At 42.5% G+C, this 23,996-nt stretch overlaps 1 protein-coding gene across 2 annotated transcripts in view; it reads right to left on the reverse strand.

The window, feature by feature from the left end:
* ECEL1 (endothelin converting enzyme like 1) overlaps positions 1-23,996 on the reverse strand; it is a 144,504-nt gene that overhangs the window by 69,592 nt on the left and 50,916 nt on the right. The window lies entirely within an intron of this gene.

A 23,996-nucleotide genomic window follows, 5' to 3' on the forward strand; every position in this document is an offset into this window, starting at 1 on the left:
CCTAGAAGACTGCCTCTCTAAAGCTGGCTATATACAGTCAGATTTTCATTTGAACATTCATAAAAAAAATCATTCTTTCTTGCATCATGAGTCAACTAATTTTTCTGAAAAACAAACAAAAATTATTCCCGAGCTACCAGTGCCTAAACTTGTTCATGTGAAAAATGAAAGTGTGCAGCACTTTTATATAAGAATATACAGTATCTCACAGAAGTGAGTACACCCCTCACATTTTTGTAAATATTTTATTCTATCTTTACATGTGACAACACTGAAGAAATGACACTTTGCTACAATATAAGTAGTGAGTGTACAGCTTGTATAACAGTGTAAATTTGCTGTCCCCTCAAAATAACGCAGCACACAGCCATTTATGTCTAAACAGCTGGCAACAAAAGTGAGTATACCCCTAAGTGAAAATGTCCAAATTGGGCCCAATTAGTCATTTTCCCTCCCTGGTGTCATGTGACTCATTTGTGTTACAAGGTCTCAGGTGTAAATGGGGAGCAGGTGTGTTAAATTTGGTGTTATCGTTCTCACTTCTCTCATACTGGTCACTGGAAGTTCAACATGGCACCTCATGGCAAAGAACTCTCCGAGGATCTGAAAAAAAGAAGTGTTGCTCTATATAAAGATGGCCTAGGCTATAAAAAGATTGCCAAGACCCTGAAACTGAGCTGTAGCACGGTAGCCAAGACCATACAGCAGTTTAACAGGACAGGTTCCACTCAGAACAGGCCTCGCCATGGTCGACCAAAGAAGTTGAGTGCACGTGCTCAGTGTCATATCCAGAGGTTGTCTTTGAGCAACAGACGTATGAGTGCTGCCAGCATTGCTGCAGAGGTTGAAGGGGTGGGGGGTCAGCCTATCAGTGCTCAGACCATATGCCGCACACTGCATCAAATTGGTAGCCTCTTCTAAAGATGATGCATATGAAAGCCCGCAAACAGTTTGCTGAAGAGAAGCAGACTAAGGACATGGATTTCTGGAACCATGTCCTGTGGTTTGATGAGACCAAGATAAACTTATTTGATTCAGAAGGTGTCAAACATGTGTGGCAGCAACCAGGTGAGGAGTACAAAGACAAGTGTGTCTTGCCTACAGTCAAGCATGGTGGTGGTAGTGTCATGGTCTGGGGCTGCATGAGTGCTGCTGGCGCTGGGGAGCTACAGTTCATTGAGGGAACCATGAATGCCAACATGTACTGTGACATGCTGAAACAGAGCATGATCCCCTCCCTTCAGAGACTGGGTCGCAGGGCAATATTCCAACATGATAACGACCCCAAACACACCTCCAAGACGACCACTGCCTTGCTAGAGAAGCTGAAATTAAAGGTGATGGACTGGCCAAGCTTGTCTCCAAACCTAAAGACTATTGAGCATCTGTGGGGCATCCTCAAATGGAAGGTGGAGGAGCGCAAGGTCTCTAACACCCACCAGCTCCGTGATGTCTTCATGGAGGAGTGGAAGAGGACTCCAGTGGCAACCTGTGAAGCTCTGGTGAACTCCATGCCCAAGAGGGTTAAGGCAGTGCTGGAAAATAATGGCGGCCACACAAAATATTGGCACTTTGGGCCCAATTTGGACATTTTCACTTAGGGGTGTACTCAATTTTGTTGTCAGAGGTTTAGACATGGCTGTGTTGAGTTATTTTGAGGGGACATCAAATTTAAACTGTTATAAAAGCTGTACACTCACTACTTTACATTGTAGCAAAGTGTCATTTCTTCAGTGTTGTCACCAGGGGCAGACTGACCATTTGGAAACTCGGGCACTGCCCGAAGGCCTGGGGTCAGTAGGGGGCCCAATGAAATACCCCTGGTACCATTTTCATAGGCTTTTTTGAGTTTGGGCAAGGAAACAGGGGCACCATGATCCCCTATTGCCCGGGGGCCCCATGAGTTGTCAGTCCGCCCCTGGTTGTCACATGTAAAGACAGAATAAAATATTTACAAAAATGTGAGGGGTGTACTCACTTATGTGAGATACTGTATATTTGTTTGGGAGCCCTTTTTTTATCCAGACCTGCTACTTGGGTGGAAAGCCAGTCAACAGATTTTATAATAATATGTATGATTTTTCCAGGACAAAATTCACATTCACAGTTACAATTTTGTTCGTTTAAGAAAATACCTCAATCATGCTCCTTTGCATTTTCTCGTCACTATGAACATCAATTTGACCCCGCTAACCACTACAAAATTGAACAAATATTCTGAAAATGAAAATCTTCAAACTAAATTCTACTGATGTATAGCTTAAGCACTCAACCTGCTCAAAGACTCAGGTGCACACAAGGGTTTGTAGTTGTAAATCACACTAGTAACATCCCCACATAATTTAAGAAGTGTTGATTACCCTGCTAAGAGTATTAGGCACGTTTACATGTACAATGTACATTTCCAGTCCTGGCTACTAAGTATTTACAATAGATTTACTGAATATTACTATGTAATCTCATCTCAGTTGGTGTTAGGAATTTCTGTTAGCAGAATTTAGAGCAGGACACCAGAAATGTTTCTGGAATGAGGCTTTAAAGCTTCTGTCAGGAGAGCAGAATCAGTGCCTCTATTATTTTTCAAATGTATTTTTTTAAGGGTGGGATGGGTTAAAACCTCTTTAAGGTTTTTACTGCTCTCTGTGTCCTCATCCCTACAGGTACAGAAAGTGGTTAAATTGGACCAGGCGGTGAGAAAAAAACACCCAGAAAACATCTTGTATAGGAAATGAGAAGACATTTCCTCAACATAAACAGAAATAAGAAAAAATCCAACAGGGGTTCTATCTTTTCCTCCAAAAAAAAAAAAGTTTCAAATAAAATTCAATTTTAAACAAATCAACAACAGAAAAAAAACATGAAAAAACTGTGACTATAATTGAAATGTCACACATTCCACATCAAACTTTCTCAGAACAAATAGTTTTAAGGATGAAATTTGGGATGCTCATTTCCTTTTCCTGCTGCTACTTCTCATATTTTCCTGCTGCTGCCTAATTGACCCAGAATGCTTTGCAGTCAGCAGGGAGTCAGGAACAGCAGCGGTTTGAAAAAGAAATTACCGGCAGCAATAGAAAAAAAAAATGGAACCTTAAAAAGAAGCTCGGATATTAAAGTTAGTGTCCAGACAGAAAGTCTTATAGAAAAACCACAGGAAGGGAAGACACTTGTCCAAAGAATGTTCAACACACTTAATACATTGAGTTGTATTTTGAATGCTGCACATGTACAGTATATCCAGCCATAACACTTCTGTGTAAAAGTATGTTTGCAATAGACAAAATAAAGCAAAATATGCTATTATTATACCAACTAGGCTTTTTTCAAGGAGGGTATGTTTGTCTTATTTCAGCATTTTTCAACTTATATGCCTGGATTGCACCATCTTGTTATATTACACTTTGACATTTGGAATTCTATTTACCTTGTAACAAATTAACTTTTAAACAAATCATGTAGACATTACAGAGAACAATGTCATAAATAGACAACGTTTTAGAGATCTCACCAAATGATCTTAGCTCTACCTCTTGGCTAATATTGTGATGCTGCAAGTGTCATTCTCACAGCTTGCCTCCTGTCAGCTCCATCCCCTTGGTGCCTGAAAAAGTCAACATTGACTCAGTAACTAGCCCAACTATGACCTGGGAGGAGACTTTCTACTCATCTACTCGCCTCCCTGCTGTGGGTGTGTCGAAATAGCCCCTGTAGTAGACCTCCTTACTTTCTGCATTTTTCTCCTTTCCTTTTTCCTTTTCTTTCCTGTTACTCATGAACAATGAGTAATGGAATTGCACAGAGTGGCCCCGAACCTCCTCTTCTTGGGTCCCCCACCGGCACTCTTGGCTCCTCTTTTCAGTTCGGTACCCCCATGGGAAGCTGCTTCCCATGGGAGCACTTGTGTGTGCTTGCTCCCAAGCCCTGCTGCTGCAATCCTTGACACAGACAGTGGGACTTGGCACTGCCCCCTTGCTCCCTCACCACTGGCTTTAAATGACAGCACTGGGAGCCAATGGCCCCTGGTACACCAGCGAGACACAGAAGTGAGGGGAGAGAAAAGCTGCAGACATGCACCGCACTGGATCGAATGTGGGCTTGGGTAAGTATAAGTGGGGATGTGGGGCCAAAATCAATGCCTAAACATTTTTACCTTAATGCAAGGAATGCGCTAAGCTAAAAAATGTTTAGGCTTTAGAACCACTTTAAATTCTTAATCACCCTGTAACCATATTCATCTAATTATGTCTGTTAATTACTGTTGCCATAAAGTTTTTTATTTTTGGTACCAGAAAAAGTCAGTGTTGAATTCCATACTTCCATACATATTCTGCAAAGTTTCAGATGGCTAACATGTTTTGGCTTACAAAGTTGTGATTGTGATGAGTAAGGCTTCATAAGCTGAAACAGGTTAGATTTCTGTTGTAAACTGGACCACTTGAGTTTCAATAAATAAAGTCTGCAGATTATGTATGGACTCCAGCATTATCTTTTTTGAACATTGTAGAGATCAATAATGCCCTAAAAACAACATAATGTAATTTTTGACCTGTTATAAATAGACCATAAAGTAAATAACCTCATGTCAAGCAATTACTGGTTGTTCAGGGAGATCCATATGACCAGGAGATGGAATATTACCCAATTCCTAGAGGCCAATGAAAATTTCAATCAGCAAATACGTTAAGGCTGCTTTACAGTTTCTACTGGGTTATGATATACTGGTAGAGGGAGTAGATATAAGGTGGCCCAGAGAATCCCTTTATATATATCAGGGCAGCACAGTGGCTAAATGGTTAGCACTTCTGTCTGGCAGTACTAGGGTCGTTGGTTCGAATCCCAGCCATGGCTCCTCCTGCCTGGAGTTTGCATGTTCTCCCTGTGCCTGCGTGGGTTTGCTCTAAGTACTCCGGTTTCCTCCCACACTCCAAAGACATGCTGGTAGGTTAATTGGCTCATGTCTAAATTGGCCCTAGTATGTATGTGTATGTATGAATGTAAGTTAGGGACCTTAGATTGCACACCCCTTGAGGGTTAGGGACTGATGTGAATGTACAATATATACAGTTGTGTTCAAAATAATAGCAGTCAGACATCACTAGCCTGATCAATCACTGTTTTTGGTAGAAATTATATTTCTACATGGCAAATAATTTACTAGCAGGTGTAATAGAGTAATAGAAATCCAACAGACCCAACAGTCATGACATGCATGCTGCTGATTCTGTGTAATTGAATCACTAATTGAAAGGGGCATGTTCAAAATAATAGCAGTGTGGAGTTCTATTAGTGAGGTCATTCATTCTTTGAAAAACAGGTGGCAATTATTGCCCTTATTTAAGGAAGGAAGGCAGCAAATGTACATGCTGGTTACAGTGCATTTCTCTCTGAAATTCTGAGGAAAATGGGTCATTCCAGACATTGTTCAGAAGAACAGCGTACCTTGATTAAAAAGTTGATTGGAGAGGGGAAAACATATAAAGAAGTGCAGAAAATGATAGGTTGCTCAGCTAAAATGATCGCAAATGCTTTAAAATGGCAACTAAAACCTGAAAGACGTGGAAGAAAGTGAAAAACTACCATTCGAATGGATAGAAGAATAGCCAAAATGGCAAGGACTCAGCCAACAATCAGCTCCAGGAAGATCAAAGAAGGTCTAAAGTTACCTGTGAGTACTGTTACAATTAGAAGATGCCTATGTGAAGCCAAGCTATCTGCAAGAAGCCCCCGCAAAGTCCCACTGTTGAAAAAAAGACGTGCTGAAGAGGTTACAATTTGCCAATGAACACATTGACTGGCCTAAAGAGAAATGGCGCAACATTTTGTGGACTGATGAAAGTAAGATTGTTCTTTTTGGGTCTAGTGGCCGGAGACAGTTTGTCAGGCGACCCCCAAACACTGAATTCGAGCCACAGTACAATGTGAAGACAGTGAAGCATGGTTGCACAAGCATCATGATATGGGGATGTTTCTCATACTACGGTGTTGGGCCTATTTATCGCATACCAGGGATCATGGATCAGTTTGAATACATCAGAATACTTGAAGAGGTCATGCTGCCTTATGCTGAAGAGGAAATGCCCTTGAAATGGGTGTTCCAACAAGACAACGACCCCAAACACACCAGTAAACGTGCAACATCTTGGTTCCAAACCAACAAGATTGACGTTATGGAGTGGCCAGCCCAATCCCCGTATCTTAATCCAATAGAAAACTTGCATGGTGACATCAAAAATGCAGTTTCTGAGGCAAAACCAAGAAATAGAGAAGAACTGTGGAATGTAGTCCAATCATCCTGGGCTGGAATACCTGTTCACAGGTGCCAGAAGTTGGTTGACTCCATGCAACACAGATGTACAGCAGTTCTCAGAAACAGTGCTTATACAACTAAATATTCATTAAGTGATTCAAAGGAAAGCAAAATCTTCAAACATTTTTCAGTTTATATAGTGAATGTTTGAGTTTGTAAAGAAGAATACAAACACTGCTATTTTTTTGAACAGTCTAATATTCACTTTTCTTCAATTTTTTTAGAGGAACAACACAAATTTGATATATTTTTCTTCATGTTTTGATTTGGAATCGAATGTGTAGCGTTCCCAATGCATTTGTGTGTATGGAAATAAAAGCTATTAGAAGGATTTTGAGCTTTATTCACTTTTTTCAACACACTGCTAATATTTTGAACACAACTGTATATGTAAAGTGCTGCGTAAATTGATGGCAGTATATAAGTACCTGAAATAAATTTAATAAATAAATATAGGTATCTATGTCAGTAATAGTACTTAAAAGTCAGTATTACTAAAGGAAAAGGTAAGTAGCGCAGTTGTGTGAGGTTCCTATCACTTGCTCTAATCAGTTCTTTAAATGATAATGTCACCATTGGTGCACCTCTATTTTGGAAAAGTCAAATACATGATAGGAATTCTTCTAATTTCAATGTTTCTCCATGGTGCAGTGTTCTGACATATGTGTGTTGCATGTATGATCCATTGCAGTCTTTATTTGTTGCTCTCTCCCATCATTTCTCTCACCGTTCTGAAATTCATTTCTGCTTCTACTTCTCTACCACTTGGCCTGTGCTTATGAGGGAAGTGAGCCAAGACATTAGAACAAATTATACAGTATGAAAAAAAGATAATCTATAAAGTGATTCTGAAGGTCGCTGTGACCTTCGCAGAGCTTGCCAGAACCCCCCTCACAGTTGGCTCTTTCAAACTATCCCCCTCCCTTCTTCCTTCCTGGACCCAGCAGAGATGAGCCCGAGCCCTAACTTCACTTCACCTTCCTTTGCATGCTGCTCAGTGAAATATACAGACTTACACGCTGCACTATTTGGACACCAATCGCAGGTTAGGTTTTTGTGACCTACCAAAGAACCGCACAAATTCCATTTTCATTTTATGCTGCATTAGAAAATTAGAGCTTTCTGGGAAGTCTATTAAATTGGCAGATATTTTCAGCAACTTCTGACCGTCTGATGAGTAGGTTATAGGGAAAACTATTTTTCATATTACTGGCATGGTGAGCATTTAATTATTCAAATATTATATACACAACAGGTTTCAAAGATATTCCTGTAATGCCTGTCATCTGTAAATCCTATTTTACACTGAAATGGGAGTGGGCCTCATTTATGAGTTGGATTGAAACAAGAATCATCTGTGTAGTCCCATTGACCAATCAACTTAGTAGGTTTGAAAATAAAAGGGAAATTGTATTGCCACATATAGGCAACATAAACATGCTGATAACAATCAGTCCAGTTACCTTCTATATGAAGCTTCACTGATGACATATACTGCATGACTTGTACAGTACCTTAAAACTTTCGTTGGTGAATACGGTAGTAAAAATGCTGTTTGTAGAATTATTGTTACAAATGTAAACCTGTAAAACTGCATAAAGATACAGTACATATACGTATCTGTCTGTCACTGCTAAATGCAAAGGAGCATGTGTTTCCATTATATCATGTGTTTCATAAAGAACAGCTCTCACCCGGGAAGAACTTCCCTTCTGCTAATTCCAGTAAGCCCACTATGTGACATTTATGATGATTGGAAGGGACATCATCCTTAACCTCATTCCCGGGATAGATATCTGACCTCACAAATGATATCAGTAAAAATCAATACATCACAGCCATGACTGTCACATTTGTCCTGGACTTAACCCTTAGAAGAAGGAAATCCTTTCCCGATCTTCAGTCTCTTGTTCAAATGTACTACAGGCATATAACAAAACCTGCAGAACTGACAGTAGAAATGTACAGGGAATATTTCTACAAATTAAAATCAAGTTTCTTCTCCTTTGTAATAAAAACTAAATGTGTTTTTTTTCAGTTAAAATGCATTAAGAATGGGGCCAAAAAGAATGGGAGACACCAACATTTTATTGTAATTATATTATCACAGGGCATCTCTAGCAGTTTTTGTAATTTATAGGCAGAGTGAAATCACCTGTGTACTAAAGTGAAGTGACTGGCCTCAGGTGATACACAGAGATGAAACAAATCCTTCTACACAAGTTGTATCTGTTAGTCTGGAGCCTCTGTTCTCTACAGCTGTTCAAATTGAAGAATTTATGCAGCTTGTCTGAGGTTAACATAGCAGAGCCCAATGAGAGCTGATTGGAGGGAAATGACCCCCCCCCCCCCCCTCAGAGCATACAGAAACAGAGCTGAGGCTGTCAATTACAGTGTGCTGGAGCTCCCTCCTTATCACCTTTTTTCTTTTGGTGTCGGGAAAACCTGTTAGAAGTGATTTATGCAGATAGCAGAGGAATGAGGCAGCAGAGAGAAATGGCACTTAAGACAAGTAAACACTACAGAAGGATATTCTTTGTTCATGTTTCATATCAGAGGTGTGCAACTGCTTTAACCACAGTCAACTATAAAAATATTAATTAGCCCCCCCCCCCAAACACACACGCATACTATATTTGTGATTTAATGCATGCTTATTTAATCTAGGAAATATAGGAGGAATATTTATCTTAATCGTTGGCCCCATGCTGGTACTCCCATTCCAGCCCCTGCGCCCTCAACATCATCAGGTATAAATCAGGACCAGTGCTGGCTGCTGGTGCTGCATTATATCTCATGACATCGGTGGGATGGCAGTCACATGACCAGAGAAATGGAATGGCTTCGTTGGAGTGGTCATCCATACCAGGACCAGAGGCAAGGTACAGGAGGGTACTCTAACGGATTTATTTATACAAGTGAAACTCGAAAAATTAGAATATCGTGAAAAATTCATTTATTTCAGCAATGCAACTTAACAGGTGAAACTAATATATGAGATAGACTCATTACATGCAAAGCAAGATAGTTCAAGCCGTGATTTGTCATAATTGTGATGATTATGGCTTACAGCTCATGAAAGCCCCAAATCCACAATCTCAGAAAATTAGAATATTACATGCAATCAATAAAACAAGGATTGTACGTAGAACAGTATCAGACCTCTGAAAAGTATAAGCATGCATATTTACTCAGTACTTGGTTTGGGCCCCTTTTGCAGCAATTACTGCCTCAATGCGACGTGGCATGGAAGCTATCAGCCCGTGGCACTGCTGAGGTGTTATGGAAGACCAGGATGCTTCAATAGCGGCCTTCAGCTCTTCTGCATTGTTCAGTCTCATGTCTCTCATCTTTCTATTGGCAATGCCCCATAGATTCTCTATGGGGTTCAGGTCAGGTGAGTTTGCTGGCCAATCAAGCACAGTAATCCCATGGTCATTGAACCAGGTTTTGGTGCTTTTGACAGTGTGGGCAGGTGCCACGTCCTGCTGGAAAATGAAGTCTGCATCTCCATAAAGCTTGTCTGTGGAAGGAAGCATGAATTGATCCAAAATCTCCTGTTGACCCTGGACTTAATGAAGCACAGTGGACCAACACCAGCAGATGACATGACTCCCTAGAATATTGAGCCTAGAATATTGCACCTTTTCACAATATTCTAATTTTCTGAGATTGTGGATTTGGGGTTTTCATGAGCTGTAAGCCATAATCATCACAATTATGACAAATCACGGCTTGAACTATCTTGCTTTGCATGTAACGGATCATGGATCAGTTTGAATACATCAGAATACTTGAAGAGGTCATGCTGCCTTATGCTGAAGAGGAAATGTCCTTGAAATGGGTGTTCCAACAAGACAACGACCCCAAACACACCAGTAAACGTGCAACATCTTGGTTCCAAACCAACAAGATTGACGTTATGGAGTGGCCAGCCCAATCCCCGGATCTTAATCCAATAGAAAACTTGCGGGGTGACATCAAAAATGCAGTTTCTGAGGCAAAACCAAGAAATAGAGAAGAACTGTGGAATTCCTAGATTGTAAGCTCGAAAGAGCAGGGCCCTCAATCCCCTCATGTTTTGCATTGTATTGGTATTGTTCTGTCACATGTTCTGTCCCCCTTTGTAATGTACAGCGCTGAGTGAACTATTGGCACTTTATAAATACTGTATAATAATAATAATAATAATAATGTAGTCCAATCATCCTGGGCTGGAATACCTGTTCACAGGTGCCAGACGTTGGTTGACTCCATGCAACACAGATGTACAGCAGTTCTCAGAAACAGTGCTTATACAACTAAATATTAATTAAGTGATCCAAAGGAAAGCAAAATCTTCAAACATTTTTCAGTTTAAATAGTGAATGTTTGAGTTTGTAAAGAAGAATACAAACACTGCTGTTTTTTTTTGAACAGTCTAATATTCACTTTTCTTCAATTTTTTTAGAGGAACAACACAAATTTGATATATTTTTCTTCATGTCTCTCATATATCTATATCTTTCTATTGGCAATGCCCCATAGATTCTCTATGGGGTTCAGGTCAGGTGAGTTTGCTGGCCAATCAAGCACAGTAATCCCACGGTCATTGAACCAGGTTTTGGTGCTTTTGGCAGTGTGGGCAGGTGCCAAGTCCTGCTGGAAAATGAAGTCAGCATCCCCATAAAGCTTGTCTGTGGAAGGAAGCATGAATTGCTCCAAAATCTCCTGGTAGACGGCTGTGTTGACCCTGGACTTAATGAAGCACAGTGGACCAACACCAGCAGATGACATGGCTCCCTAGAATATTGAGCCTAGAATATTGCACCTTTTCACAATATTCTAATTTTCTGAGATTGTGGATTTGGGGTTTTCATGAGCTGTAAGCCATAATCATCACAATTATGACAAATCACGGCTTGAACTATCTTGCTTTGCATGTAACGAGTCTATCTCATATATTAGTTTCACCTTTTAAGTTGCATCACTGAAATAAATGAACTTTTGCACGATATTCTAATTTTTGAGTTTAACCTGTAGCTAACTGAAGTTCAGCTTAGAAGTTTATGTAGATCCAATCACTAAAATCTCATTTAGGCTTTAATGTTTAACTATAAGTATGGTCCACAGTTGTGACTATCAGGAAAAATGCCCTAAGATTTGCCATACAGCCTATGCTGGTGAGCATGCATGCAGGCATGAAGTGGCCACAAAGAAGCTGCAGAAGAACAAAATGTACTATTTATTTACTTTTTATATATTACACGTATTTATATAGCTCTGACAATTAATGCATTCAAAATAGTCCCTGCCCTCTGGGAGCTTACAATCTAAGGTCCCTGTCCCACATGCATACATACACATACTAGAGGCAGATTAGACAGAGGCCAATTAACCAACCAGTGGAATTGATTTACTAAAGGCAAATAGGCTGTGCACTGAAGTACAGTTGCTCTAGATCTGAAGGGAAATGCAAGGAAAACATCTAATCATGTGCAAGCAACGATGCTATTTTTTATTTTCCTTGCATATTCCCCTCAGATCTAGAGCAACTGCACTTTCAGTGCACAGCCTATTTGCCTTTAATACATCAACCCCAATGTCACCTTGCCCATGCAAGTTTCTCTGGAAAGCTCATTCAGCAACTCCCTAATACTCACCTCACATGCTCTCCTTGCAGCTCCTTGCTGCTCTGTAGATGGCACTGAGATCATCTGTGTCAACCCAGCGATTGTCTGCTAGACCCAGGCACCGTAAGCAGGCCAAATTCTTCTCCATACTTGGAAGTGCTGGGTATTCTTGTCAGCTGCAGAGGGGCAAGGTACAATGGATATAAAAAGTCTACACACCCCTGTTAAAATGTCAGGTTTCTGTGATGTAAAAAACTGAGGCAAAGATAAATCATTTCAGAAGTTTTTCCACCTTTGCTGTACAACTCAATTGAAAAACAAACTGAAATCTTTTTTGGGGGGGGTAGCAAACATAAAAAAATGAAAATAATGTGGTTGCATAAGTGTGCACACCCTCTTATAACTGGGGATGTAGCTGTACTCAGAATTAAGCAATCACATTCAAAATCATGTTAAATTGGAGTCAGTACACACCTGCCATCATTTAAAGTGCCTCTGATTAATCCCAAATAAAATTCAGCTGTTCTAGTAGGTTTTTCCAGATCTAGTAGGTTGCATCCTACAGCAAAAGCCATGGTTCGCAGAGAGCTTCCAAAGCATCATATACCATGGAACACAGTGAAGACAGTCATCATCAAGTGGGGAAAATATGGCGCAAAAGTGACACTACCAAGAACTGGACGTCCTTCCAAAATTGATGAAAAGACAAGAAAAAAACTGGTCTGGGAGGCTGCCAAGAGGCCTACAGCAACATTAAAGGAGCTGCAGGAATATCTGGCAAGTACTGGCTGTGTAGTACATGTGACAACAATCTCCTGTATTCTTCATATATTTGGGTTATGGGGTAGAGTGGCAAGATGGAAGCCTTTTCTTACGAAGAAAAACATCCAAGCCCGGCTAAATTTTGCAAAAACACATCTGAAGTCTCCCAAAAGCATGTGAGAAAATGTGTTATGGTCTGATGAAACCAAGGTTGAACTTTTTGGCCATAATTCCAAAAGATATGTTTGGCTAAAAAACAGCACTGCACATCACCAAAAGAACACCATACCCACAGTGAAGCCTGTTGGTGGCAGCATCATGCTTTGAGCCTGTTCTTCTTCAGTTGGAACTGGGGCCTTAGTCAAGGTAGAGGGAATTATGAACAGTTCCAACTACCAGTTAATATTGGCACAAAACCTTCAGGCTTCTGCTAGAAAGCTGAACATGAAGAGGAACTTCATTTTTCAGCATGACAATGACCCAAAGCATACATCCAAATCAACAAAGGAATGGCTTCACCAGAAGAAGATTAAAGTTTTGGAATGGCCCAGCCAGAGCCCAGACCTGAATTTGTTGGAAAATCTGCGGGGTGATCTGAAAAGGGCTGTGCACAGGAGATGCCGTCACAATTTGATAGATTTGGAGTGTTTTTGCAAGGAGAGTGGGCAAATATTGCCAAGTCAAGATGTGCCCTGCTGATAGACTCATAGCCAAAAAGACTGAGTACTGTAATAAAATCAAAAGGTGCTTCAACAAACTATTAGTTTAAGGGTGTGCACACTTATGCAACCATACTATTTTACTTTTTTTTATTTTTACTTCCCTCCACCTAAAAGATTTCAGTTTGAAATGATTTATCTTTGTCTCATTTTTTTTACATCACAGAAACCTAACATTTTAACAGGGGTGTAGACTTTTTATATCCACTGTATTGCAAGTGAGCATAGGTAAGCGGAGTATAAGAGGATTATCCTGGTAGAGACCCTGTCATCTTGCTCTTTGTGGATACGGTGGCAGTGTCCCTTTAAACGAACCCATAAAAATGCAAAGTATGCCTAATATATCAAGAACCCTCCCCCAAATGAAATAGCAGTTTTTAGTTACAAGAGAATATAGGGAAATAAATTGTTAATACATATATTTACCCTACTTCCAGCTTCCATACTGCAGGGGGTGATCTCATACTTTTCCCCTCCCTATAGGTTTTTTTTTAAAAGTCCGCTTTAAAGTGTCACTAAACCCAAAACAGTAAAATCAGTCTGTATATGCAGTAAAGCATGCTTGTTATACTCACTGTGGAACCTAAGGGGTTAATCCTCTGCATTGTGTAAAAAGGATGTTTGATCCTGACTTCTCTGCTTCTCCTCTTGTTGAAATGACCACCTGACAAAGACTGAACCCATGGTCACATGCACATGCTCAGTTTGTTTTGTTTTTTTCCTGAGAGGGTGCACGTGATCAGCACAGGACCAATCAGCACTGTCCACATAGAGGGTCAGAGGTTTTGCATCCTCCTAGAACAGAAGAAAAACTCTTCCTACAAGCTTTAACCAGTGCTCTGCTGAAGTCACAAGACTGCTCTAACTACTGATGAGAAAAGGTATTTAGCAGTTTATATTTACTAAAATAATTGCATTTCCATGTTGTGTGTACTGTGTGAGACCAGATATAGTGAATGCAGGATCCTGGGTTTAGTATTACTTTAATCCTGGTCTTCTTTGGCCCTATCTCTGTATTAACGTTCACACTGTGGATACCAAATGACCTTGTATATAGAAATAATGTATGTGTGTCTGCATTTGCAGCACTGTACCTGATTTTTCTATCCTCTCCTTATTATATTTTTGCATTTCTACACTGGAAGAGAGGACACCTGTGTCCCTAAAGGGCCAAATTTGGTAAAATGCAAACTTAAATAAACTGGGATTTCTCAGTAAAGTAGAAAAGTGAGGTTACATGTCTATTTTTGCTTGAAACATCCCACATTGGAGGTATCAACTTGGAAACACAGTCTGTAGGTGAAGAGAAAGTAAAGTAGGATGGTAAGCTGCAGTGCATAATGTGTAGCTAAACTGTGTAAGGGGCATACTTGTAATGTGTACAGTAAGAAAAGGAGACTGAGTAGATACAGAAAGCTGTAAAGTACCCTTCAGGTAGTAAATAATAAGAGACATCGAGAATTCCTTCCATAATATAAGGGAAGCAGTACTGTGCAATCTTCACACATAAGAAGACATTTTTTCACAGCATATAGAGAAAGAGAAGTGGTACTATGCATCATCCATTTTTGCAGAACAGGAAACTATACTGACTATGAGCCCCATTCACTATGAGCGTACATAACCGTACACCCACATGGATGTCACATTGGGGGCTGCAACAGTGTCCATACAGCTGCTGCATTCCAATTGACAGCAATGGGATAGCCATCATGGGGATCCGTGGAACACCTGTGCATCCCCTTGCTGGTAAACACCGCCCTCCATGAGCATGTGGTACCGTAAGTACAATGCATTGTCTATACATTCTATGCATACAGAAAGAGGCAAGATACTGAGAATTACACCAACCATACAAAACAAGAGAAGTGAAATCATGTATTATCTATACATATAGAATGAGAAAAGATACTGAGAATTACACCAACCATACAAAACAAGAGAAGTGACATTATGTATTATCTATACATATAGAATGAGAAAAGATACTGAGAATTACACCCAGGATAAAGACGGAGGGATGACTTACTAGGCATCGTTCATACATATTATAATAACAGATACTGAGAATTACAACCAGCATACATAACAAGAGAAGCAGTACTGTGCATCATATAGACCTGTGGAATTTGAGAAGGTATGGAGAGATACATTAAGCATACAGAAAAATAATAGAGGTACTACTCAACGTCCATACACATATATTAGGAACAGAAACTGAGAGTTGTATTCAACATGACAAAAGATGTAGTACTGTGTATGGTCTATAGAGGCAGATAAGGAAAAGATGCTTAATAATACATCTAGCATACAGGAAAAGAGAAGAGGTACTATGCAAATATAACAGGACCAAGAAGATGCTAAGAATTACATCCACTATACAGGACAAGAGATATAGTACAGATCATCACCTAGACAGGCAGAATAAAACCAGATACTGACATCCAACATATAGGAAAAGAGGAGATAAGTACTATGCAGCTTCCACAAATATATAAGAATGGACATCAAGGATTATACCCAGCATACAGAATATATTTATTTATTACAGGTTCTTATATAGCGCCATCAATTTACACAGCGTTTTACATATATATTGTATATTCACATCAGTCCCTGTCATCAAGGACACATCAAATCAATGTACTTGTTTGTACAAACTCAGACCCTTCTGTCCTGTTATTATTTTAGTAAAATCAATTGCAAAAATGTTCTACTGGAGGAATGTGTCAATTGTTCATGGGGCCAAACAAGAAAGGAGCGAGTTTCATCAATGATACCTTTTAATTCCTCTTTGCATCCCTTCCCTTATAATTCCCTTGCTGAACTTAACCACAAATGTTCAGAGGTGACCAGAAGGGGCAACAAGATAATAAAAAACATTAATAAAAAAATGTACAATTGAATGCCCTGCCCTAGGCACTGGTCTACAAACGTCATTATAGTAAATACAGCCCTCATGTATGAGAGCTAATGTTTACAATAACTGGTGGAATAGGTTCCATCGTGGTATGGTTTCAATTTTCCATTCCATGTTTGTACATGAAACACACACTGACATGAAAAATTTATACACTAGTACAATAATATTGTGAGCATTGTAAAATGAAGAAAGGGAGTGTAAGCTGTTATTGAGCCCATTGCCAAGGATTTGAAGTATTGAGGGTGAGATGGAGAGAAAGGTGGTTCATTGGTCTATGGTAGTAATGAGGCGGGGGGGGGGGGGTCATGTTGTGGGAAGATATGGTAAGAAGGGAGAGGAAGGAGGGGGGAAGGAGAAAATGAGAGGAGGGGATTAAGAAAAGGTCAAATAAAGGAGAGAAGTTGAAGCATAAAAAGGAGGTGGAGAGAGGATGGTATTCAGAGTAATCCAAGAATGTCTCAATAAATTGTACATTCTTCGGATCCATTAGTGTGTCTATTGGGAGCGTTGCACCCCGAACTGTACTCTCCGGGTATCCACATCATGATTACTCGTCTCTTGTATTGAGCAAGAAAACTAATAGCTAGATATTGGCTGTCTAGTACAATACTTTCTAAGAAATGTTGGGTGGAGTATGTCAATTCTCTCCTTTTATGAGAACAAATTACCTATTGTCATTGTAATGCCCCATGTAAATTTGAGCTAAACTGGCAGAACTGGTTAGATACGCCCAGCTTGGCACCTCCAAGATTGATAATGAACAGACTTTTACAAATCTGATACATTACGGCTAGTTGATTGTTAAAATGGAACTTGATGATCCACATGCAACTGTTATTATCGTTCATCTTGTGTGTTCTGCTCTTCTTTTCTTTCTTTTCCTTCTCTGATGTTTGTTTCCTCTACTCAACCCCTACAAACTCTGTAAAATTTTTACTGATGTGATCTTAAAACTCGGCAACAAAAGGCTATAAAGATGTAATCCTATTGTGTATGCTGTATATGAACATGTACATTTTTGCTCTTTGCTCCTGTATTTCCCTTCATTTTTCAATAAAAAAAAAGTTTGGATTAAAAAAAATAAATTGTACATTTGTCATACAATCAAAGCTGTGTTTGGACACATGAAGATGATAATAGGGGTGGTAGGGTGGAGGCGGGAAAGTAGCCCCAGGTTCCTATTAGTGTTTTTCTGTACTGTGTAAAATAGGTGTAATGTTTCCAGAGCTCCCAAGTGGATCTGAAGTTTTCTTCCTAATTACAGAGAGTGGCAGTAAGATCTTCCATATGCATAATATCATTGACTTTGTTGTACCTGAAAGTAAATCTGGGGGAGACCATTGTTTCCATCCAACACAACTGGTTGTTAACAAGAGCACAGGTTCATTTCACCCCACTTTATACTTTAGTAAACTTTCCAGCACCTTACTTTTACTTTACTTGTCATTTTCATAAATCGGTTCCAAAATGTAAACAACACTATGCTAATGTGTGTATGCTGTGTGAAAACAGACAAGATTCGGAAGGCAGAGTTAGTAAATATGTTGGAATCTGCCTACAGTGAAATGCAAAGCATTGTTTATCAATGTGTACGCAATGAGGAATCAAATTTAGAGCTGTGTAGGCAAGGCAAGAATGTGGAACACGGAGGGCCACCTGTGGTTTTCCATCTGTTATTCACTTTTAATGCAAACAATGGTAGGAAGAGCATAACATTTATGTGTTGTATATTGCATGTGATTTGTTTTTATGAACATACTCTTCTGTGAATCAGGTACCTCAGGTCTGAACACAGTAATAATTTGTGAAGAGGATTAGTTCCAAAACAAACAATGTCAGAAAAAAAGGGGTATGAAAGAGCCAGGATGTGAGCAAGTGTCTACTGTGCAGTGATCCATATTCAATCTGCATAGCCCAGACACCGACACATCGTGTAGAACACTGTCAGTATAATACTTCTGTGTATAATAAGAGGCTGCTGGGTGCATACTAACTGCGTTTACATTGTCGCCTTAGTGTAGACTGTGCTTACAATTTGCTCTCTTTTGATTCATATATGTAGAACCAAACTATAATAAAAATTTGCTAAACTTTTCTGGAGTTCAGTTCTAGATGTATCAGCAGACTGCAGCAACTTTCTCAAGACCTCTGCTCGAGTCATTTGATGTTTGCCTGTGATGCCTAATCTTATGGTGTTCTGCTGAGGCTAACCAGATGACTAGGAGTAGGAGGGGAAATAACTACCCATGGTGGAAGAAAACTCAAACATAAGGCGGCCATAGATTTCTGATTTTCTTGCCGAATTATCGGCCGATAAAAAAATCGGCCGATATTCATACCGTTAGTGGGGAAAAATGTTGGCCGTTTTTCTTAATTTTAAGAGATTTAGAAAATCGTCCAAGGTGGAAAATAAGTTGCAACATTGTATCTATTTGTATGCATTTCGGATACAGATGTTTCTATTCAAGTACAAATAGATACAATATTGTTTCTCTTCTTCTTCTTCTGCATAATCTATTTCTTCTGTCAAATATAATAGTGGGTGTCAGGGATCTCCGCGATCTCCGCAGCGATGGTCCCAGCGCAGGCGCAGTGCGCCGCCCTGTGCAGGGACGCGGACACTAGGTCCGGGCCAGCCGTGGCATTCGAGTTCACGCATGCGCAGTAGAAGCCGCGGCCGCCCGCTGGGCACCAATGGCAGCGCAGGGCACGATATTTAAACGGCCCTGAGCTGTCATTCAGTGCCTTCTGGGCTTACCTGTATTCCTGAACCTGCGAACCTGTGCCTTGTGAGTTGTTCCCTCCTGCAGGGTGAACCCCAAGACTTGGCCCACCGACTACGGGGAAAGAATGACCCTCACCTAAGTTTGGTTGACAGTTTTTTTGACGCGATGGCTATCTTATACGATGACCCACAGCGGGCAGCCTCGGCTGAAGCCACTTTGTACACGCTCCGGCAAGGCCGACGAGCGGCAGAGGAATATGCATCTGAGTTTAGGCGTTGGATGGGGGACACGAGTTTGCACTTTTGCATCAGTTCCGTATAGGCCTATCAGAAGCCCTGAAAGATGAACTCGCCCGGGTGGAGGTGCCTGAGAAATTAGAGGACTTAATTGCACTAACCATTAAGATTGACCGTAGACTGCGGGAACGCAGGTTTGAGAGGTCCGGTCAGGGTCGCGGAAGTACCTGGGGGTCATTTCAAGGTTCCAGCCAAACAACTAGGCCAAACATCCAGAACCTGCCACCTGGAGATATTCCTGAACCCATGCAGCTTGACCTGGCACGGCCTAAATTATCTCCAGAGGAACGCCAGCGCAGACGATCCCAGAACCTGTGCCTCTACTGTGGTGAAGCTGATCACATGGTACGATCCTGCCCGCAGAAACTGAGTAAGTGCACCTCTTCTTCCTTGTCTATTGGCAATGTTAGTCCATCCCAATACTTAGTGGTGCCCCTTTCCTTTCAGCTTCCAGAAAGGACCGTGGAGGTGACGGCCATAATTGATTCGGGGGCATGCAGCTGCTTCTTGGATATTAATTTTGCTCACCAGCAGGGTATTCCCCTCCAATTAAAAGAAAAAGGGTTCAACATATTTTTGGCCGATGGTTCCCGGATAAAATCGGGGGTAGTTAACCAGGAGACCCCCTCCATTGCCACTACCATTGCCGGCCAGCACCAGGAACTCCTCCGCCTGGATGCTATTGCATCGCCCCTTTTCCCAGTCATTCTGGGGCTCCCATGGTTACGGGTCCATAACCCCCAAATTGACTGGGAAACTGGGGTAATCTCGTTCCCTTCCCCATACTGTCGGGAATACTGCCACACTTCGGGCCCGGAGGTCCCCCAGTTCCTCCGGTGCTCTGAAGGGGATGCCGACTTAAAGCAGGTAATTCCTGCAGCCTACCATGAGTTTCTAGATGTGTTCAGTAAACGGGGAGCCGATACTCTACCCCCCCACCGCCCGTATGACTGTCCCATTGACCTGTTACCCGGCTCAGAGATTCCTTTTGGGCGAATCTTCCCCCTTTCGGAGCTCGAGTTGGGGCCCCTGAAGGAATACATCGAGGACAGCCTCCAGAAGGGGTTCATCCGCCCCTCCACTTCTCCAGCAGGGGCGGGAATTTTCTTTGTAGAAAAAAAGACAAAACCTTGAGGCCATGTATTGATTACCGGGAATTGAACAGGGACACAATCAAAAACCGTTACCCACTGCCATTGGTACCGGAGTTATTTCAGAGTTTAAAGGCGGCAGTGGTTTTCACAAAGCTGGATTTGAGGGGAGCATACAACTTGGTTCGCATAAGGGAGGGGGATGAGTGGAAGACGACATTCCGCACCCGCTTCGGCCACTTTGAATATTTGGTCATGCCTTTCGGGCTGTGCAATGCACCGGCCACCTTTCAACACTTTGTGAATGACATCTTTAGGGACTTTCTGGATATCTTTGTTATCGTCTATTTAGACGACATTTTGATTTTCTCACCTTCCTTGGGGGAGCACAGAATACATGTAGCAAGGGTATTGGGGCGGTTGCGGCAGCATGGGTTGTACGTCAAGGCAGATAAATGTTGCTTTGAACAATCCAGCATTACTTTTCTGGGCCTGATTATCTCCACCGTGGGGGTCGCAATGGACCCTCAGAAGGTCGCTGCAATTCTGGATTGGCCTGAACCCACGGACAGGAAAGGCGTCCAACGATTTATCGGGTTCGCAAACTTTCACCGGAAGTTCATCAAGAACTTCTCGGGTCTGGTCTCCCCCATTACTCAGCTAACCAAGCTTGGAACTCAGTTCAGATGGACGCCAGAGGCTCAGGAAGCTTTTGAAGCTTTGAAGAAGCTGTTCACCTCGGCACCCATTCTGGGTCACCCAGACGCTGCCCTACCCTACATCTTAGAGGTAGATGCATCAGAGAATGCAGTAGGTTCCATTCTTTCCCAGCGGAAGGGCACCAAGGAATTGCTCCATCCTGTAGCATTTTTCTCACGGAAACTTACCCCTGCGGAGAGAAACTACGGTATCGGTGATCGAGAACTACTGGCTATCAAGACAGCATTAGAGGAATGGAGGTACCTGCTGGAAGGTGCCTCGCACCCCATCTTGATATTTACAGATCACAAAAATCTGGAATACCTGTGGACCGCCAAGCGTTTATGCCCACGACAGGTGAGATGGGCATTATTCTTTTCAAGATTTAATTTCCATATCACGTACAGGCCTGGATCAAAAAATACAAAGCCAGATGCATTATCACGCATGTACGAGGACGCCAAGGAGATCCCAGTGCCCGACACTATCCTGTCTTCGGGAAACTTCTTGACACTTCAGACGGACCTTCATTCCAAGATAATGGAGGCGTCCACAACCGTATCAACCCCAGTTGGGGTGCCCCTCCAGGACAAGGGGGGACTCCTATGGAAGGAAGATCGGATTATGGTGCCGGAGGAAGCCCGAACCCTGGTCTTGGGACATTGCCACGACCACCCGATGGCAGGGCACTTTGGCCCAGATAAGACCCTAGAGCTTCTCCGACGCTCCTTCTGGTGGCCGGACATGGCTAAAGATTGTAAGCGCTATGTAAGATCCTGTATCACCTGCCAGAAGAACAAACCATCAAGGAACAAAGTTTGGGGTCTGCTGCGGCCTTTACCGATTCCTGAACGACCTTGGCAAAGAATCTCGATGGATTTTATAGTCGAGCTTCCACCATCACTAGACCACACGGCAATCCTTGTGGTCGTGGACCGTTTATCCAAGATGGCCCACTTCATTCCATTGAAGAAGACTCCATCGGCAGCCGAGACTGCGCGAGTATTCATTCGAGAGGTTGTAAGACTGCATGGGGTTCCCGAAGACATTGTCTCGGACCGAGGGGTCCAGTTTACTTCGAGATTTTGGAGGGCATTATGCAAAGCCCTGGACATCAAATTGTCCCTTTCCTCTGCGTTCCACCCTCAGACGAACGGACAGACCGAAAGGACCAATCAGACCCTGGAGCAATACTTGCGATGCTACACCTCTTTTGCTCAGGATGACTGGATGCCACTTCTACCCTTGGCGGAATTCGCGTACAACAACGCTTGCCATTCAGCAACGGGGCAGTCCCCGTTCTTTTCCAATTATGTGTTTCACCCTGTCTTCCTCCCGGATTTGGTCTCGGAATGCCCAGTTCCAGCAACACAAGATGCATTAACGTTCTTTTCCTCGAACAACAAAAAAGAGGTCATCAGTCGGGCCCAAGAGGACTACAAGAAGGCATTCAACAGGAAACGAAGAGGAGATCTGGTGTTGCGGCCCGGGGAGAAGGTTTGGTTGGCTACATCCAATTTAAAGATGCTTTGCCCTTCAAAGAAATTTGGACCTAAATTTATAGGTCCCTTTTGCGTTAAGCGGATGGTCAACGAGGTGGCTTACGAACTTGTCCTCCCTGACACACTCAAGATCCACCCGGTCTTCCATGTGTCCCTGCTGAAACCAGTGATCCCAGATGCCTTCCCAGAACAAGAATCCAGACCTCCGGAGGCCATAACGGTCGAAGGAGAAGAAGAATTTGAGGTAGAAACAATCCTGAAGTGCCGAAGGAGGGGGGGCCAGACCCAATTCCCAATCAAATGGAAGGGCTATGGCCCTGAGGACAATTCTTGGGAACCAGCCCATAATGTCCATGCACCCAGACTTGTCCGGAGGTTTCTTCGTGATCACCCGTGGTGGAGAGATCGGGTGGGCATCCGAAGGTTGCCCGTAGGGGGGGGGCAATGTCAGGGATCTCCGCGATCTCCGCAGCGATGGTCCCGGCGCAGGCGCAGTGCGCCGCCCTGTGCAGGGATGCGGGCACTAGGTCCGGGCCGGCCGCGGCGTTCGAGTTCACGCATGCGCAGTAGAAGCCGCGGCCGCCCGCTGGGCACCAATGGCAGCGCAGGGCGCGATATTTAAACGGCCCTGAGCTGTCATTCAGTGCCTTCTGGTCTTACCTGTATTCCTGAACCTGCGTCTTGTGAGTTGTTGACCCGGATTGTACCTGACCTTGCCATATTCTCCTGTCCTGACGCTTTCTTTGTCTGACCTCTCTCCTGGATGCCCCCTATCGGATCTGATCTGCTGTTGCTGACCTGGCGTGTGACCCGACTATTCTCTGCCTGCTGCCTTGTACCGCACCGTCCTCTCTGTTACCGACCTTGCTATTGCTCAACCATCCATCCATCCCTCGCAGTGGGGTCTTCAGACCTCCTCATATCAGACTCCTCCCTTGGGAGCCCTCGGCGTATACCACTACCACTGACGGACATACCCAGTAGCCACGACCTGGTCTCGGGGTGCTCCAAGTCCATCCCCACCATCAGGGGCCCTGGTGAACAAGCACTCTGGGACTTAGATTCCGTGCGCTGGGGACGCCTATTCAGTGGAGTGCTAGTTATACCGCCGGGCGGTCCCTTACAGTGGGTCTCTATGCAGGGACACCGCTATTATATTAATTGACGGCTGTAGACGGGACTAAAACCCGCCGACTTTTTTTTTTAATTATTGGCAACGTCGGCCGTCTGAACAACTGATTTACGACTTTTCCCAAAAAAAAACGGCCGATTGTCCCCACGTCTATGGCATGCTTTAGTCCTGGCTGAGGATCCACATGCGACTCTTTCATCTCCCATTGTTGTTTTTTCAGCACCTTT

Source organism: Staurois parvus, unplaced genomic scaffold (genome assembly GCF_062004578.1).
Source record: "Staurois parvus isolate SC_StPar_1 unplaced genomic scaffold, SC_StPar_1.0 ptg000235l, whole genome shotgun sequence".
NCBI classification, from domain to species: domain Eukaryota; kingdom Metazoa; phylum Chordata; class Amphibia; order Anura; family Ranidae; genus Staurois; species Staurois parvus.